The sequence below is a fragment of the Danio rerio genome, chromosome 16 (assembly GCF_049306965.1).
Source record: "Danio rerio strain Tuebingen ecotype United States chromosome 16, GRCz12tu, whole genome shotgun sequence".
Taxonomy (NCBI): domain Eukaryota; kingdom Metazoa; phylum Chordata; class Actinopteri; order Cypriniformes; family Danionidae; genus Danio; species Danio rerio.
Genome location: NC_133191.1, coordinates 36,608,743 through 36,621,906, shown reverse-complemented (window position 1 = coordinate 36,621,906; position 13,164 = coordinate 36,608,743). Strand labels below are relative to the sequence as shown.

At 38.0% G+C, this 13,164-nt stretch overlaps 1 long non-coding RNA gene across 1 annotated transcript in view; it reads right to left on the bottom strand.

The window, feature by feature from the left end:
- Positions 1-8,198, bottom strand: part of LOC141378231 (uncharacterized) — a 230,306-nt gene extending 222,108 nt beyond the window's left edge. Inside the window, exon 1 of the long non-coding RNA XR_012392236.1 lies at positions 8,044-8,198. This is a non-coding gene — a long non-coding RNA (uncharacterized lncRNA). The remainder of the gene's footprint in view (positions 1-8,043) is intronic.
- Between the last annotated feature and the right edge of the window lie 4,966 nt (positions 8,199-13,164).

Sequence of the window (13,164 nt, the reverse complement as noted above, 5' to 3'; positions counted from 1 at the left end):
CACCTTAACTAAGTTTAAACTAAAACTACAAAATGGATATTTCTTACTGCAAGGCTTCATTTTGTTTGCAAACCATACATTTATTTTTCATAATGTAAGACTTTTATAGCAGATAACTCACATTCAAGGCAGCCTGATAATGAGAAATGTAATTAACTTTTAGTATTATTATCATCATAGTCATCATTAATATTTTATAATTAGACATTCATTTTGGAATTATTGCGCAAATATCAATAAGTCATTACAGAAATAGTTAGACAGTTGTTTCTGGTTTTTGTTAGTTCTACTTGATGTTGTTTTCTAATGCAATAAATATGTTAATATACAATTTGCAGTGGTGCTCATTCATTTTTGGTGGGTGCTACTAAAATTTTTCCAGTGCTCTTAAATTTTTGAAGTTGGAAGCACTTGTGCTACTAAGTAAAAAAGTTATTTCGAGCCCTAATAGTAAACTATACTGAAATAGTAATATGCTATTATAAAATGCAATCGTATTTCAAAGTATTACTATCCGACATGTATTTTATCAAGAAAATGGCTTGGTGAACATTTTTTTTAAAATCCCAAGCAACTCTAAGATCAAAACACTGAAGCAGAACTAGATTCTGAATCCTACACTGAATTTTAATCCCTGGCCGGATGACTTGCAAAAGCCTGACCAACAACTTCAACCCGCTATGTCCCATCATGCCAACTTCCTTATTTCTAGCAAAGGGCCATTCATCCAGCCACGCAGGTGATTTAACACTGTAACTCCACCTGCCAGCACCCCTCAGCTCACTGCTTTTGATTAATCATGCTCTAGGGGGGATTTATTGCATGCAAGATATTTGCTTCAGCAGTTTAATAAGCATGGGGGAAGAACAGGGAACAAGATTAATCAGGGTGGGCCTACCACTGGGCATACACCAGAAAAAAATTCATAATTAATGACTTTGAATATGTACATTTGTTTGTCTGCTACTGCAGTGTGGCGAGAGGTCCAACCTAAGGCGCACAGAAATGTGGCTGAAAATGCAAAAGCATGACTTGCTGTGGATGGTGAAGTAAGCAAGGAAGCATTGGCAAGTATGTAAAAATATTTAGCAACTTTTTCCATACTTAGAGAGGGATGAAGCGTCTCTGCTCTACAGTCGAAATTACTGATGCATCATCTCCGCCTTTCCTTCGCCACTGGCTTGTTCAGTATTAGATCAGCACAGGTATGCTATTCTTCCTCCTCCTCCTCCTCCTGCAGCACCACAGCTCATAATTGCTCTAACAAGGCCGGTGCACGGGGAGAAATAATGATGCACGATCGTGTTGGCCCATTTATCAGCGTGTTTTACAACGGCTGCCGCGTGGAAGTAATTAAACTCCAGCATCATTACAATGAACGCGCCCCTTTAATAGAGACACGATGAGGCTCCGGAGGCCTCAGCCGTAATTGTACCTCCCAACTCTACCATTGAGAAGGGGGTTTTAATTAGTACAGAAACGGAGTGCCCGAGCGATAAGGTCCAACCGGTGGGGTTCAAACACTCCTTGGGGTTCTGTGTTTATCAGCTCCTGCTTAAGAGGAGAGCACAGGGCAAGTGAAGGCTGTCTAGATCCAGGCTCCGACGGGATGTAGCATCCATGACGTAGAGCTCAGAACGGCAGATTACTAACAGAAAATGGGCTGAGTGTGGTGGATGTTGCCCTTTAAAGGCTAAAAGCAGAAACAGAGCTATCATATGTGAACGCATGTGTAAAAATAAAAAAACTTCTGGTATTAGGAAGCATGTGTGTTACAGCATTTACAGTAAAACAGAAAAGAGAAGCTAACAAAACAAAACAGAGTCTGCAACAATTCAGAAAGGCAGTGAAGGAGATTGTGTGTAGTGGTATTTTATGTGAAATGAACTGCAACAAAACAATAGTGTTTGTGTGTAGTGACCTTCATTGTGAACTGAGTGGCAGAAAATTAAATAAATAAATTAAACAAAACAGAGCCACAACAAAACGCCAGAGTTTTTCCAAAACAATGGCGTTTGTTTGTAGTGGCATCCACTAGGAACTGAACCATGGTGAACTAAAAGAAAAGTAGCTGAGCTTCACCGAAACTGATGAGCAACATTTACACGGAAGCAACAAATGAAAGCAAAATAAATTGCACATGTAGTGATGGAGTTTGTGTCAAAAAAAAAAAAAACTAAAACGTGGTTAAATAAAAGGTTATGTAACCACATCACAATTGCCATTTTAAATTAAACGCTAAAATAAAATAGTCAACCTGGCTGACCAACATAAAATTGCAAATTAAATTTAAATTATGATATAAAAAATTTTGACTGTTGCTTAAAAATAGGTTCAAACACTGACTGCAAATGCTATAGCAGAGATGGACAACTTTGGTCCTGGAGGGCACAGGAGTTTACCTCCAACCTTAATCAAATACACCGCTTGTGGCTTTATTCATTCATTCATTCATTCATTTTTTTGTCGGCTTAGTCCCTTTATTAATCCGGGGTCGCCACCGCGGAATGAACCGAACTTATCCAGCAAGTTTTTATGCAGCGGATGCCCTTCCAGCCGCAACCCATCTCTGGGAAACATCCACACACACATACACTACGGACAATTTAGCTTACCCAATTCACCTGTACAGCATGTCTTTGGACTGTGGGAGAAACCGGAGCACCCGGAGAAAACCCACGCGAAGGCAGGGAGAACATGCAAACTCCACACCGAAACGCCAACTGAGCCGAGCTTCGAACCAGCGACCTTCTTGCTGTGAGGCGACAGCACTACCCACTGCACCACTGCCTTGGCTTGTGGCTTTATAGTGATCTTAAATCATTGAATAGCTTGTTCAGATGTGTTTGATTAGGGTCAGAGCAAAACTTCAAACACTGCAGGACTGAAGTTACCATCCCTGTGCTATACCCAGCAGGCAAAGGTGTTACATACATCCCACGTTACATTTTGTTTGGAAATGAAAATCAGGTTGATGTCAGAAACCATTGTCAGGTCAACGTCATGGTCGAATGTTGAACCTAAGATCAACCAAATATCAATGTCTAAGGATGTTACAGCTTGACGTTGCGTGAACATTACCATCAGACGTTGGATTTTTGTTGCCATTCCTGACGAATAAATGTCAATGTTTGACGTCAATATTGGGTCTAAGATGTTGACTTGACTTTGGTCACCTTCCAACACAACATAAAATCAACCAAATATCAACGTCATTTGATGTTGTCATGGGACATCAAAATAATGTTCTCTTTAGACGCTGGCTAAACATTAAACTTTGGTCACCTGACGAAAAAACCTAAATTTAGCCTAATATTAACGTCTTATGATGTTGTGTGCCTGCTGGGATGGTATTGCCAAGACCTTTTAGGAACTAATCCAATTGAAAACAAATTTACTAAGTCATCTTAAAGTGAATGTAAATTGTTCTCACTAAATTCTTATTTCCAAAGCTGCTCGTCCATCTCCTTTTTGATCTCTGTTCAAATAACCACAGACTCTCAGCTCCAATCACACTACCAATTATACTCAGCACACTGTCGTCTGCACCGTCGCCTGCAGAGGGGTGCCATCAAACGCCACGGCCAGCTCCTGATATCTGCACTGTTAGCATTAGCATTAGCAATGTTAGAGAGCGGGAAAGTGGCTGTAAACATCCATTAGTCGTTAGCAGCCTCCTCATTATTCCTCCCAAAGCTCTCTCATTAACGAGGCGCTAGCTGACAGGTAAACACGGCTAATGGCAATGGCCTATCAATAATGGCATTGTGTGTTAAAGGACTGGTCTGTTGGGGAAGATATAAATAGGGCTAAACAGTGACGCTTTATCATTAATAAGACTTTGCAATGAAACAAAACATTGGTGGTCGCGAAGGTAGCGGTGTGAATAGATGTAGTTGTCATTGTGCTGTAAATATAATGTGTGTAGGAACATTATAATGTCAGAAAACGCGAGGTGGCCCTCAGTGGTGAATACAGCAAGTGCACAATGTTTGATTGTTCGAAATGTGCACAGTTTAAGCCTGTGCTAATGAGTCTGCAGGCTGAGTGTATGTCTGTGTCTGTGTGTGTGTCTGTGTGTGTGTGTGTGTTTATGGCTGGGATGTTAGGAAGGGAGAGTAAAAAGGAGGAAGACGAGAGATGTTATTTATGTTGCGCTGGGTTCATCCCAAGTTCGTTTTACCATGAGATGTCCCTGGGGCGGTAACGGCCATGTTGCTGTGTTTGGGACAGTGTGTAGCTGGTAATGGTCACGGGATGTACAGTCTGAAGATTGGAGGGCTTGTCAGGGATCCATTACTGGAGTCACAGAGCACTAAATCAACCTTATACCCTTCTGCTGAAAAAAAAAAAGAGTAATACAAGGATGTCCAACACACACACACACGTATATACTGGTGGCACTTATGAAGAGGCAGCATGAAAAAAGACGCTGAGAATGTGAGAATGAGCAAGACAGAGAAAGTGAGAGGCAGGGAAAGAGAGAGTGGAGCCCATCCATAAAAACATCAGATGTAACACTTCAAGGACTCAGACATCAGTTTTCCTTAACAGCACACAAGTTTATATCATGCCTCTCACATGCCCAAAAAAGACAACTGAAAAAAGAAGAGATAACACCTGGATTTTATCAGGCACAAAAAATGGTAATTCACTCGGCACCAGTATTTTCAGGTGACACTTTTTTTTGTCCTTAAAGGGATAGTTCACACAAAAAAAGATAGCAATTTACTGACATTTACGGTTATTAAGATTTACAACAAGCCTATTATTGCAATTAAAGTCGAAATGTATATTTTACACAAATATGTTTTTTATAATTATGAGATAAATACCATGAGTGTCAAAATATTGTGTTCGAATTAACACAATTTTAATAGCGTTATTGTCTTAATTTAAGTATGTGAGATATTTTGATGTTTAGGTTACAACTCTGAACTTTATTTTAGAATATTAAAATAGTATTGCTTCCCACACATAGACTTTACTTGGGTAAGCCGCAAAGGTGTATTAACAGCCACCCAAGTACATTTAGTGATGCATTTTTTTTTTTTACTGTTATTATCATCCTTTTTGTATTCGCCCCAATAACTAAACATTTGCAATTGATTAAGTAGTGAGGAATCTTCTTTCCTCATTTCGTTCTGTGTGCACGAGAACTGTCAACACTCCCACAGAAAATCTCACATAGTCTGCAGACACACAGAGATGCACCTTTTTGAAACTTTAAAAATGTGTCCAGCATTTTTCTTAAAGTATTACATAGCTATGCAGTTGTCAGCAAGTTCATTGAATTGTTTGAATAAATTAATGCATCTTACAAGTAAACTTTACGTCAACAGACACTTCTATCATCATTTAAAATGATCTTTTGGGAGCTGTTTGAACAAAACTGTGTGTCATATCAAAGTGATATAATGACAACACGTCTCTTTTTTAAATTTCCTGACAATAAAATAGGATCCAAATTCCTCCCATTCTGAGGCCCACAGCAATGTGACGTAGGAGTGTGGTTTCCCAACCCACCAAATTGATTAACATCCCCGTATTAACATGTCTCCGTAGTAATGCGTATAATCATATCAACAAGACTGGATGTGCACAAAGTAACCGGGATTAAAAGATCTGTTCAGCTCGCTGTGATCATCAACATATAACAAATAATCTGATGGGTGTTTTGAGCTGAAACTTTACAGACACATTCTGGAGACACAAAAGAATTATCTTAAATCTAGAGAAAGGGTTAAAATAGGTGCCCTTTTAATATTAAATAACTTTGAAAATTCCCACTTGACATTTATTTAACTATTCACCATGATTGTTTTGGGGGAAAAAGACAACCAGTAGATTCTTCAAACATTTCTCTTTTCTTACTTTCCCCCAAAGTATGTCCCTAGGAAACAACATGAGGTTAAGAATATACGAACATCATTTACATTACTTGGGCGAACAATCCCTTAAACTTCAATACACAGAGCTTTTTAAAACTCCCCTAAATTGTGACTCACGCAAAATGTAATGCCTGTACAAGAGAAGTTGTGTTTGGGAGGAGGAGAGAAGAGCTTTTGCCTTTCCACCACTCTAATTACACAGCCTGACCTCCCACCGGTCGCCCTGCACAGGCCCTTCTCAGATCAATATTCATTCTTTTAGATCTGTCATCTGCTTTTGACGCTATCGACCACACACTGTCTCTGCTCTCTCCTCCCTTTCTGATTTATTCATTTATTTAGCTCCCCCGCACCCCCTTGACCCCTAAGGCTAGCTCCTGCACATACACAAGGGTCAGTCTATATGAGATGGTTAACCTGGCATTATCCCTGTTTTTCTCTTTCTCTGTGTCTCTGCGAATGTACTAAGAGACAGGGAGAATTGCCCTTGGTGGATTCAGATGGCGGTCATTTTCTATGGTAATATTTTGTAGGCTCCCACTCTGCGCAAAGTGAGTATATTGGTTTTTGGCTGGCGTTATTGCGGATAAGAGCCCAGGAGCTAATGAACTAAACGAGGGCTGAGCCAAGGTCAAAACCTTCATTTAGGAATATCCAATGGGCATCTGCCACTCTGTGTGGACACGCATATGGTAATCGCCTCTAGCACTCTACAAGAGTTTGCTCTCAGGACGTTGTTTGTCTAGTTCTAAACCTGTATCACTCAAGCTCTGAGTTACGCTGATTTCCAAAAGTGGCTTTTAAAGGTCTTGGAAATTATACATTCATCCTGCCTCTTGAAAATTGTGGTAAGTCTAGGTAATGATCATGATGATGATTATGATGATGATGATGATGGCATAAAAGGACAGGACACAAAGATGCTAAGTGTACAGGGTGCAGCACCAATACCAAACAAGGACAACTTTGGCAGTCTATTTGTCTGTTTGCCCAATGTATTAGCAATATTTGATATTTTCATATCTATCTCACTGTGTATCATATCTCTTGATATGCGCAGTATTTATCTCATTACTGTACATATCATATCTATCTCATACACACCTTAAAGTGTAGAAACCTCAAAGCATCTTGACAAATTTTACTTTCCTGGTTAAAATTAATTTCATTCTGTTGTTTTTTTCTATGAAATTAATGTCATTATTATTGAACTACAGTTGTTTGAATTAAATTGGAATTTTAAAAGCATTCAAATCAATTCTGAAATGAGTGCAACAAAATATGGAGAAATGTGCTGTTATTTTTTAAGATTAAACAAAAATAATAACCATCTATTTCAACCACAAAGACATATGCTAACAACTACTAAAAACATCAAAGCAGCCACAAACAATGTTCAACAATGCCAAGCAAGCAATAATTTACCACTTGTATATTCTTCACGAGATGTACAAATGTAATGTATATTTCCTGTACCCATAACCCTGCTCTGTCACTGTGAATTCCCTTTTGATGCTTAATGTGACAAGTCCATCTCTGTACTGTCCCCTTCTGGTGATGGCCTTCAAATAAACCACCACTCCAGAGTCAGATGACTGACAGCTGTCAATCAACATTTTCAAAATTGTAAACTCTGAACAGACAATAAAAAAACTAACTTTGAATTTCTTGTACAATACTAAAATTGATTACTTGGTTAATTTTAATATTGTTATTTTTATTTGTCTCTTCTACTTTATTTATTTGTTATTATTGTGGAACATTAGGGCTATTTAGATCATTGTTTTTGTATTAAAAAATATATTTTAAAAAGTAATTTCTTTCTGTGATAATATTAAGCAGTCCGGTCTGTCACATGATTAAAAAATGTTAAGATTTGTCTGAATTTTATATTCTGATTTGATGTTTCTTTCCATTATTAATAGTGCCATGGACATGCTGCTTAGTAGTATGATGCAATATCTATGAAAACTGTGTTTTGATATTGTCAACATTCTTTGTGCAAAACAATATTATTTGAAACAGGAGTCTCATTATAGTCTCATTTGACATGTATTTAATGTCTCCTTTGAACAATGTCATACATTAGAGTATTATTTGCTTAGACAAGAGCCCTCTTTCAGTGTTTTATTAACATAACATTAACACTCACCTGTCTCATGTCACCCTGTGCCTTCCAGTTTTCCCATGAACTTTAAAGGCCAGATGACTTGGTCAAAGATGCTAAGAGATTTTCACAACCGACAGCCAGATGTCAATCACTTCCAGCAAAATCCCAGGACCCTCAGCAATCTTTGGCACTGGCACCTTTTTTTTTTGGGCAGACAGTTAAGGACAGCTCATAAAAAGCAAAAGTGGGAAAGGTGTAGAGTTAAACTTTCAAAGTCAATACCCTCAACAACTTACAATGGCTAAAATACTGAAATAAATAAATGTGTATGAGTGTTAATTTTACTTAAATTGTACTTTCCCCTCTTTTGTTATTAAATTCCATCAGACTCACCTGTCTTATGTCATCTTGCACCTTCCAGTTTGTCCCATAAACTATAAAAAGGCTGGTCACTTGGGCAAAAAGGCTGAGAGATGTCAACAACAGACCCAGATGTCAATCACTTCCATCATAAGAATCCCAGGACCCTGTGCGATGTCTGGGACGTCTTTGAGTTTGGGGGGAAGGTGTAAAGTACAGCTCCTAAAAAGCAAGAGAGGGAAAAGTATAGACTCAAATTTTCAAAGTCAATACAACCAACAAATTACCCAGGCTAAAAGACTGAAATAAATAAATAAATAAATGTGTGTGTGTTGGATGGAGGGTGATCAGGGGCTCAGAGGGGTGGAGGGATGAGGTGTATGTGGGGCTGGCTGGAGGGGTTTACAAAAAATCAATAGACAAACAAGCAATGGAAAGGGAAGTGGGGAAAATAAGCATTTAAAGAAATTCCACTCCTTTGGACGGGGACGGAGATGAGGCCGTACATGTAGGGGGATGAAGCGCTCCAGGGAGCTTCGGATGAGGCAGTCGGCCCACAATGCCCTGCAGCCTGACAGGGTTGAATGACCATATTAGCGTCAGCAGGCAAACAAGGTAAACCTATGGGGGTTGGCGCAAAGAATTATGGGTAGGCGCTTTTCCACCATTTCTCCTTGGCATAAGGTAGGTAAGGGACTCTGTGTTGAGATGGTCAATTGCTAAAGAGCAAGACCAAAGTATTACTAATAGTGTGGTTTAATGTTTCAAGTGGTAAACGGGAGCGCAGGGTTGTGTGGTCGGCACCAAGGTAAACAGGTCAATAGTATTGATCTTGCTTCCCTCGCACTTCAGCCAGGGCCAGCAACATGTAATGCATTACAAGCTCCTGTTCTGCATTGCACCTCAACAGCAGTATAAGACTCAATGAGTGCGTGCTTGTATGTGGGTTGGACGCATGTAGAGGATGTACTTTTGCCTGAGTGCATCTGATTTTAAAAAAGCACAAATTTATAAGAGAGGAATTTAAATTGTGTTCTGAAAACTACATCTGTGTTCTATTAGTAACACCCACAAAACTTGAATTCATGTCCTGACAAAACTAGGGAAGGGACGATAACCGTTTTCATGGTATACCGCGGTTTAGAAAAGTTAAGGTTTTAAAACTGTCAAAATATTTTTAACGCTGTACCGTTCCTAAGGTATGTGTAAGATTTTTTATTTACTTTTTTTTTTTTTTTTTAGGAAAGCAGTATCTTCAACAGAAAGGATATCCAAAGATGCCGTTTTCAATCGTAAAGAAATCTGTGTTTTTAAAACAAATGAAGACAGCTAACTTCTCCAAAATAAAATAAAATATATTGAGTTCAAAGGAGAAAAACTTTTAGTTTTTACTTAGACATTTAAAAAGAATAGATTTTAGAGCAGAGATCACAATACTGTCAAACCGTGATTATCTAAGGTTATCATACCGTCAGAATCTTATATCCAGCCTATGCCTAGACAGAACAATTGAATACTTGCTTCAAACAATTCTGCTTTTTGTCATTTTTTGTGGGAGTTTTATGAAGACAACATAATATTTATTCTGGTGATTATTCATCATTTGGTTGTTTCTTCATCTATACACACTTTTAGCTCAATTTTGTCAATTTACAAAAGATTTTTAAAAAATGAAGAGAAATATGAAGAGCTCAGATGCAAAAAAAAAATACTCTAAAAGCCGTTTAAAAAATTACCTTACAAAATGAGCATTTTAATCAGGCTCCTGTCTGTAGGTTTAGTAATTTCAAGCTTATAGCAAAGAATACGTTCTTCTAAAGGTTTTTAAAATAAAATAACTCAACATAAACATAGGAGTCTGAGAAAAATGTTTATTTTTGCTGGAAATTTCAGACGGCACTTTAAAGGTTTTTACATCTGAACTTTTCATATTATTTAATACAAAGAATAAATTACAATAAAGTCCTAAACACACAGTCCTAAAGACTCTTCACAGTCTAATTTAAATGTATCTGCTAAAAATGAAAGCATCTTCAATAAATCTCAAATCATACTTTTTTGCATAGTTCTGTAGTTAAAACTATTCATTTTCACACAAAAAGAATGTCCATGCATCAAAGCTTTATTTATTTATTTTTTTCAAAGCAAAAAATTATAACCATTATACATTTTGAAATTATTTACAGAAGACCCCCACTGGAATTGCATTGTGAGATGATGTGAGGTCTTATATAGACAGCTGTGTGACTTAATCAAGTCCTAATCAAGTCCAATTAGTATAGTCAAACAGCTGGACTCAAATGAAAGTGTAGAACCATCTCAAGGATGACCAAAAGGAATGAAGTTAAATATATGAGTGTCACAGCAAAGGGTCTGAATACTTAGGACCATGATAGTTTTTCTATTTTTAATAAATCTACAAAATGTCAACAATTCTATGTTTTGTTTTTGTCAATATAGGGATTAAAGAAGTAATGAAGATTAATGTCAACATGCTTAATGAAGAAAACAATTTACTTAAATGATTTTAGTAAACGGCTGCAATATAACGAGTGAACATTTTATGGAGGTCTAAATGCTTTCCGTACCCACTGTGTACTGTACTGTACTGTACTGTACATCCAGTGGGAGCCTTCTGTAAATAATTACAAAATGTAGGATTGTTATAATTTTTTGCTTTGAACAAATAATAAAATAATAAAAATAAAAATAATTAAAAAAAATAAGATAATAATAAGATAAAATAAAATAAAATAAAATAAAACAAAATAAAATAAAATAAAGCTTTGATGCCTGGAAATCCTTTTTGGGTCAAAATTAAGGATCAAAGTGCAGCCCAAAACAATTAATTGTGTATTAATATCATAATTTATTCTTTATATAGATTATTAAAAAATAGATCAGGAATGTATGTTGTTTGATTTCTACATAAATGTACCTGTTATCCAGAACTAATTGTGAAATTTTCTTATCACCAAAATAATTAGAAAAACTGAACACTGGACTAGTTTTAAATTGGACTATTAAAATAGCCACTTTCATTTCATATGCTCAGTACATAAATCCCTTTTGAAACGTATTATTTCTTTCAATTACTAGTGAAGAAAGATTATATTAATGTAATAATATCATAACTAATGTAATAATAAACAAAACAAACATAATAAATACAGATAATGTACACCAAGAACATTTTCATAGATGCTTCAACATTCTGGTGTCTGCATAAATCAACATGAAAAATGATCAATGTATCTTAAAAAAGGGATGAGCAGTCCATTATATTAGATCTAAAGCGCTGTGTCAATGGACACAGCTTCAGTCAATACCAGAAAAATGTGATGTTAGTGGAATTTTTACAAAGTGTGAAAATTAGTAAACGGATCTTAAAAGTTAAGTAGATAACGGCGCAGAGCAGGAGACGTAATGAAATAATGAATCAAATCCACCTCTCTCCTCTGCAGTAACTCCAAAGCACGGCCCATGCCAAATCCATTGCATGTGGGAAATAGATTAACTCTCTATTTACACCCTCTCCTGGCTGGCAGCGGTGGCCAGCGTGGCCAGCCAGCTGATGACAAGGGAAACCCCACCTCTCCAGAGCCCATTAAGACACTCAACAGACTGTGTAACCCTGATTATTGCATCACAACACCGCGAACGGCTGTGCAAATTATGGCCGGCTGAGGAGATTGGGTATTTCCTTAATTTAAACAATAACTCACTGCCCTACTCTTGGACCTCCCATTGATGTATGGCTCTTTTATTTAATGTGTTAATTATTCCAGCTTGATCTGTAATTCCCAGCGCAAGGATTTACAGAGGCTGAGACGGAGCGAGAGAGGGTGAGAGAGAAATAATATGAAACAGAAACCTTGGGGAAGGATCTGTTTAATTTGCTGCTCGCCAAAAAACTGCTCGCTTGCTTTATTGATTTACACCCCGACTCATCTTTTTCATAGATTTACTTATTATTTTTCGATTGCGACTAATTCAATTAAAACAAAAAAAAAAAAAAGACTTTTCTCACATCTGATGTAAATTCCATGCCAACATTTCATGTTTCTTATTCACACACTTACACTCACACTCTTAGTAACACATGCCCGGACACGGTCTCACGTTCATTCGGCGGTGGAGACTTCGCAAGTGTAAATGAGCCTGTGCCTTTCTCGCAGACCGACTCCGCTTATTATACTTCAGTCACACTCGAAGCGTCAATCAGAAAGCGTTGCCCTGCAAAGTGGCGCAAAACACCGTTTCGGCTAACCATATGCTACGCGTACACGCTCCATGTCAGCTCGTGCCCATCCAGCCAGGCATTTAAGCATTGCTAAGACCCAAACGAGAGCTTTAAATAAGTGCACTAAGGGGGGAAGAAGTGCGCCAAGTGGGGCACAAACATCCACATGAACATTCTTCCACACAAATATGGTTGGGAGAGCAAATGCGCTTTCTCTCTCTCTTTCTTTCTTTCTTTCTCTCTGTCTGTCTGTGTGTGTGTTTGGCGAGCAGTAGACTGAAGTTAGCTGTGCTTGCCCTAGGGAGGACTCGTGGCCGTGGCGGTGTGACAGGCTGCTGGCAGATCAGGCTCCTGTCAGCCATGCAGGCCCCCGTTAAACAAGCCACACTTATGAGCCAGAAAAATAATTGGAGGCTGCCGCCCGCAATATGCTGCCCCCACTCTCTGTCCATCCGGGTGGCTTCAATAGTGTCAGCTTCGATTAGGGCGTGGAGGCCAGTGCAGAACATGCTCCTTTCCACACCACCTATCTATCCATTTCCCTCCCAACCTCTCTCCGT